This window comes from Mus pahari, chromosome 2 (assembly GCF_900095145.1).
Source record: "Mus pahari chromosome 2, PAHARI_EIJ_v1.1, whole genome shotgun sequence".
Classification (NCBI taxonomy): Eukaryota; Metazoa; Chordata; class Mammalia; order Rodentia; family Muridae; genus Mus; species Mus pahari.
In genome coordinates this window covers 118,767,665-118,773,664 of record NC_034591.1, presented here as the reverse complement: position 1 = coordinate 118,773,664, position 6,000 = coordinate 118,767,665, and positions in this window count along the sequence as shown.

Below are 6,000 nucleotides of genomic sequence, written 5' to 3'. Positions count from 1 at the left end.
AAAAGAAAAGAAAAGGAAAGGAAAGGAAAGGAAAGGAAAGGAAAGGAAAGGAAAGGAAAGGAAAGGAAAGGAAAGGAAAGGAAAGGAAAGGAAAGGAAATTAAAAAGAAAAGAAAAAAGTAAAAAAGAAAAAAACCCATACAGAATACACAAGATATAGTCCACAGAATTCAAAAGGCTCAACAAGCTGAAGTGCCCAATTGAGGATACATCAGTTCCACTTGGGAGAGAGAAGAAAGCAATCAAAAGTGGAGAGGAAGGGAGGGAAAGACTTGGGAGGGAATGTAGACAGGTTGGGGGGGGGGGCAGTAGGGAGTAGAGGGAAATCTGATCTGGTTTTGGGTGAGGGAAAAGGACTGGAGCCCTGAGGGCCAGCAGAAAGAATGTAAACAGGCAAACTCAGGAAATAGGAGAGGGGGGGGGACTGCCCCAGAATGCACCAGAGACCTGGGAGATGAGAGACTCCCAAGACTCACAGGGAGGGACATTTGATGAAATGCCCTGACAGTAGGGAGAGAGAACTTATAGATCCCACCTCCAACAGGAAGACAGGACATGAAGTGAGGGATGGGGTTGCCATCCTACACTCACACCTCTTATCCATAATTGTTTCTGTCTGAAAGAATTACAGGTATGGAAATGGAGAGGATCCTGAGAAAAAGAAGGTCCAGTGACAGGCCCAAATTGGGATATAGCCAAGGGGAGGTCCCAAGGTCTGACACTATTACTGAGGCTATGGAATGCTCACAAAAAGGGATCTATCATGACTGACCTCTGAAAAACCCAACAAGCAGTTGAAAGAGTCAGATGCAGATATTTGCACCCAACCAATGGACAGAAGCAGCTGACCCCTGTTGTTGAATTAGGGAAGGCTGAAAGAAGCTGAGGAGGAGGGTGATCCTGTAGGAGGACCAGCAGTCTCAATTAATTTGGACCTCAGATATCTCTCAAACACTAGACCACTGAACAGGCAGCATCCACCAGCTGATATGAGGCCCCCAACACACAGACAGTAGAGGACTTCCAGGTCTGTGTTCATTCAGAAATGAAGCACCTAACCCTCAAGAGACTGTAGGCCCCAAGGAGTTTAGAGGTCAGGTGGGGTGGGGGTATGGGGCATTCACATGGAGATGGGGTGTGGTGGGGAGGAGGTGTGGGATGTTGAGCAGTTGGATGGTGGGTGGGGAGGTGCAAGGAATGGAATATAGAGTGTAAAAAATGAATTACAAATAAATTTATAAATTTAATTTAATAAAATAAAATTAAAAAAGAGTCTATGATTGCACATCATCCCTCATATATGTGTCTGTTTATCTATCTATCTATCTATCAATCTATCTATCTATCTATCTATCTATCTATCTATCTATCTATCTATCTATCTATCTATCTACTAATTAGTATGTGTTATATGTGCTATATATACTATATTAATACATAGTACATAATATATATATACTTACAAAATACATACTAACATATGTGTATATATATATATATATGTATGTATAATATATATTCATATAACACACACATATGTATGTATTCCAGAGCCTATCTTTACTCTCATGTCAGTTTTACCAAGCTCTGAAAATAAACATGCTTCTGTATAGTACACACATACACATTCTGTTTAATTTTAATATATTTATAATATGAAAGCCAAAATTGACAGCCATCATCCATTATGCCAACATTACATATGACTTTTGTAGCCTCAACTCTGTCTATTTTACTGAATGTGTATGTGTGTGTGTGCGTATGTGTGTGTGTGTGTGTGTGTGTGTGTGTGTGTGTATACTTTTGACCTTTATTTCCTTAAGATTCAAGTATAAGTTTACAGGATGAGGAAGGTAAGGGACCCTAAGTTGTGAGTTGCCTGTTAGTCATTACCTTTTTCAGAATTTTCCTCAATTGTCCTTAAGAGAGATTATTTGTTAAACCATAGGGGCCAGCACGTCATTAGTGATCATGAAATTGTTTTCAAATGTCAAAAAAAAAAAAAAAAAAGAATAAGGCTCAGAATAAGAACTAGAAAATAGAGAAAGTAAGGACACTGGTGAATAAAAACAGGGCTTCAGCGCAGCATCTGCCATAGCTCAGGGATGCAGAACATCAGAAGAGCAGAAGTTATCCAGGAATGAGGAGGTGTGGTGGTTTGTATATGCTCAGCTCAGGGAGTGGCGCTATTAGGAGATGTGACCTTGTTGGAGTAGGTTGTGTCCATATAGGCATGGGCTTTAAGACTCTCACCCTACCTGCCTCGAAGCCAGTTTTATTCTAGCAGCCTTAAGTTGACGATGTAGAACTCAGCTCCTCCTGCACCATGCCTGCCTGGATGCTGCCATGTTCCTGCCTTGATGATAATGGACTAAACCTCTGAACCTGTAAGCTAGTCCCTAGTAAATGTTGTCCTTATAAGAAAAAAATATAAATAAATAAATGAATTGAATGAATGAATAAATAAATGGTGATGTCTTGTTTAAAGTGAAACACAAGGACACAGAGTCAGCAATTCTTTCGAGCTCCATTCCATTGTAATATAACGGACCTTTCATTTATTCTGGACAGTAATACTGATTCCGTGTCAGTCTCTTGCACACACATTGAAAAATATACTCATGGCTAGTCACCCTGTCTCTGATGTCAAAAAAATTGCTTAAAACAGTTTGATGAGGTTGCTTCTATGATTCCTGCTTAAAAGAAGAAAAAAAGAAAAGAAAGAAACAAAAAGTGGGGAAGTCAATGCTTAACTTTTAGAGCTCATGCATGTGTTTTCATTTCCTGCATTGATCACAGATACCTTCGACCATGACAGTACAATACCTCCTGGTATTTTGAGAGCAATGGGTTGAGATGAATCAGTCACGCATGCTTAAAGTATGTCTGTGTATAAGGCAAAGGATCATTTCTGCGAACGTGAGGAATCAGTGAAATTGATCTTTCTCTGCACTCCCTACATATAAAGACCCACCTTAGGGACAAAGTACGTGTTTTGTTTAGATTTTTTTTAACTTGACCTTAGCAAAAGGCTGACAAGCAATGAAGAACAATTTTTTAGATTCACTGAAAAAATTCACAAGTATCACTTCCTCAGCATCCAAAAATATCTCCCAAGAAGATCATTGGCCTTTTCGTCTTCAGAGTGACAGAGACAACTTTTGTAAGAAAATTTTTATGAGTTGCTAGTGGTTGCTTTCTAGTAGGTCTAGCCATTTTTTTTTCTAAACTGAAACATTACCTCTGGGAAAGAGGCTCATGGGATCCAGTAAGTTCACAAAGTTACATAGTCTTGGAGCTCAAAATGTTATAAGATCTACCAGGTTCCCCCCCAATATTATGCAATCAGTACAGGCTTACTAGGGGACAGGGGAGTCCCCTTTATGAGCTGCTGTCAGGCAGACAGGGAGCTCTGAAATGTACTTTTCAACCATTCTGGACCTGGGTTTTCTTGATGCATCTTTCTTTGAGTTACCCAGTCCCCTTTAAGTGTCCCAGGTAAAGTAGATGGTTCATCAACTATACTTTTATAGCATCTCTTCGGTCTGCTCTCTGTATCCCATCTGAAGTGGATACACCTCAGTTCACATCTGCTGGAGACAGCATCACAAAGCATTTAGAAAAATGAAATTGCTAGTTCAGACGATAGTATTGAAAGATAGTGCTGACTGACACTCCAAGGTGATTCTAACCAAATATAACCAAAATACAGTATTTTATCAGGAGAGTCACTTCTCCAGTGTGGTTTTTATTGAGGCACGGTATCATTATAAACACTGTCCTTTTTAATTAATATTCCGCAGCAGAACACACACAGCACACAAGAGACTGTATCTGAATTCTGCAGTGAAATATCCAAAGGACAACATCACATATAGAAACTCCAGAAGTTATCACTTAGCACAGGGAGTCCTCTCTCCCTTTCTAACCTACTTTCTTGCTCTCTCTGCCTCTCTGACTCTCTGTCTCTGTCTGTGTGTGTGTGTGTGTTTGCGTGTGTGTGTGTATCTGTGTCTGTGTGCTCCAATTGTCTGTTCTTTGGGGACTATTATCATTCCTATTAGCTCCACAGAGCTGTGCACAATTCAAATAAATCCAATAAGTCTGAAAAATTAACATTTTGCTTTATTTAGTATTGAATATATTCACTATATTTCAATACATAGGTCTTTTTCTGAGAACTAAAATGTAGCTAAAAAGTAAATACAGCTAACAGTCATTGGTGAGTTTCTGCAAGAAGTGAAGACTTGTATATGGAAGTCCTGTTCGACTTATTATGGCCGCCTTAACTTCTGACTTCTTGCCATCCCCCTCTACTTTGAATATCTCATTCTTCATGCTTTAGTTAGTATGTATGTGTGTATGTGTGTGTGTGTCTGTCTGTCTGCCTGTCTGTGTGTGTGTATGTTTACCTTGCCTTTCAGGAATCCGTTATTGAATTTGACTATCCATATGCCTTGTATGTTTCAACTTACCTTAGTGTGTGACTTTAGATATTACATATGATATTAAATATGACTGTGTTATATTTGCTCCCAGCTGTGCATTTGGTTTTTTAGTGTTTTTTTTAAATAATTAGTTGTGATTTATACCTTTTTTAAGGAAACACAGAGCTGAAGCCTGTTCTCTCTTGTCTTCGGCTCTAGCGACGAAAGCTTCAGTGTTGTCTGTCTTCTTCACTGCCATATTGTGATCACAGCACACAAACTGTTTGTGGCAGGAAAGGAAAATCAGTGAGGTGATTCACTGTGTATGTAAAAAGATTCAATAGAGCAAATAAGACTGTCATTCAGGTATTGATCTCAAATCTGAACATATTTCAGATGGGATAAATGCAAAATTTCCTGAATAAGGTTTCTCCCATTTTTAGCCACACACTAAGTTTTAAAAAGCGAGTGCTTTATTTTTTAAAAAGAGCCTACAATGTTCCTAAATTTAGTCATAATGACAGTATCTGGAATGCAGCATTGCAAAACAAATATAGTAAGAGACACATTTCAGTTGGCATATTCAGCGAGTTTGAATCTACAGCCTCAAGTTCAGGGTCACTACTTGCATACTAAATGACTAAGCTATGATCCACAGAAAAGAGTCACTCAAGGAACAACCCTATACTAGGGCCCTGTGTGCAAACACTTCTTGACATCAGCAATAATGTCAGAGTTTGGTGTCTACGGATAGAATGAATTCCAAATTGGAGCAGTCTCTGGGTGGCTTTTCCTTCAGTCTCTGCTCCATTTTTTTTTTTTTTTTTTTTTGTCCCTGCATTTCTTTTAGATAGGAACAACTCTGGGTTAAAAAGTTTTTAGATGGTGAGTGGCCCCTTCCCTCAAATGGGGGCCATGCCTATCTATTGAAGGCGATCTCTGCAGGGTCTAGCTCTCCTTTGTTGAGTATTTCAGCTAATGTTATTCCTATCAGGTCCTAGGATCCTCTTGCATCTCTGGCCTCTAGGACTTTCTGGTGGTTCTCCGTTTCCCAACTCCACTGCTACATATTTCTATTCATTCTCCTGACCCCTTCTCTCCTTTCTCTTCCTGTACCTGAACCTGTCCCCTTTTTTACTCTCCCTCCCCTCTCTCACCCACAACTCTCCTTCCCTCTCTCGACTTCTCATGATTATTTTGTTCCCCTTTCGAAGTGAGATTGAAACATCCACATTTTGCCCTTCTTCCTTTTAAGCTTCATATAGTCTCTGAATTGCATTGTGGGTATTCTGAGCTTTTGGGCTAGTATCTACTTATCAGCGAGGACATACCATGTATGTCATTTTTGGGCAGGGTTACCTCACTCAGGATGATATTTTCTAGTTCCATTCATTTGTCTGTAAAATTTGTGAAGTCATCATTTCTATAGCTGGGTAGTATTCCATTGTGTAAATGGACCACATTTTCTGTATCCATTCTTCAGTTGAGGGACATCTGGGTTTTTTCTAGTTTCTGGCTATTATAAATAAGGTTACTATGAACATAGTAGAGCACATGTCCTTGTTATATGTTGG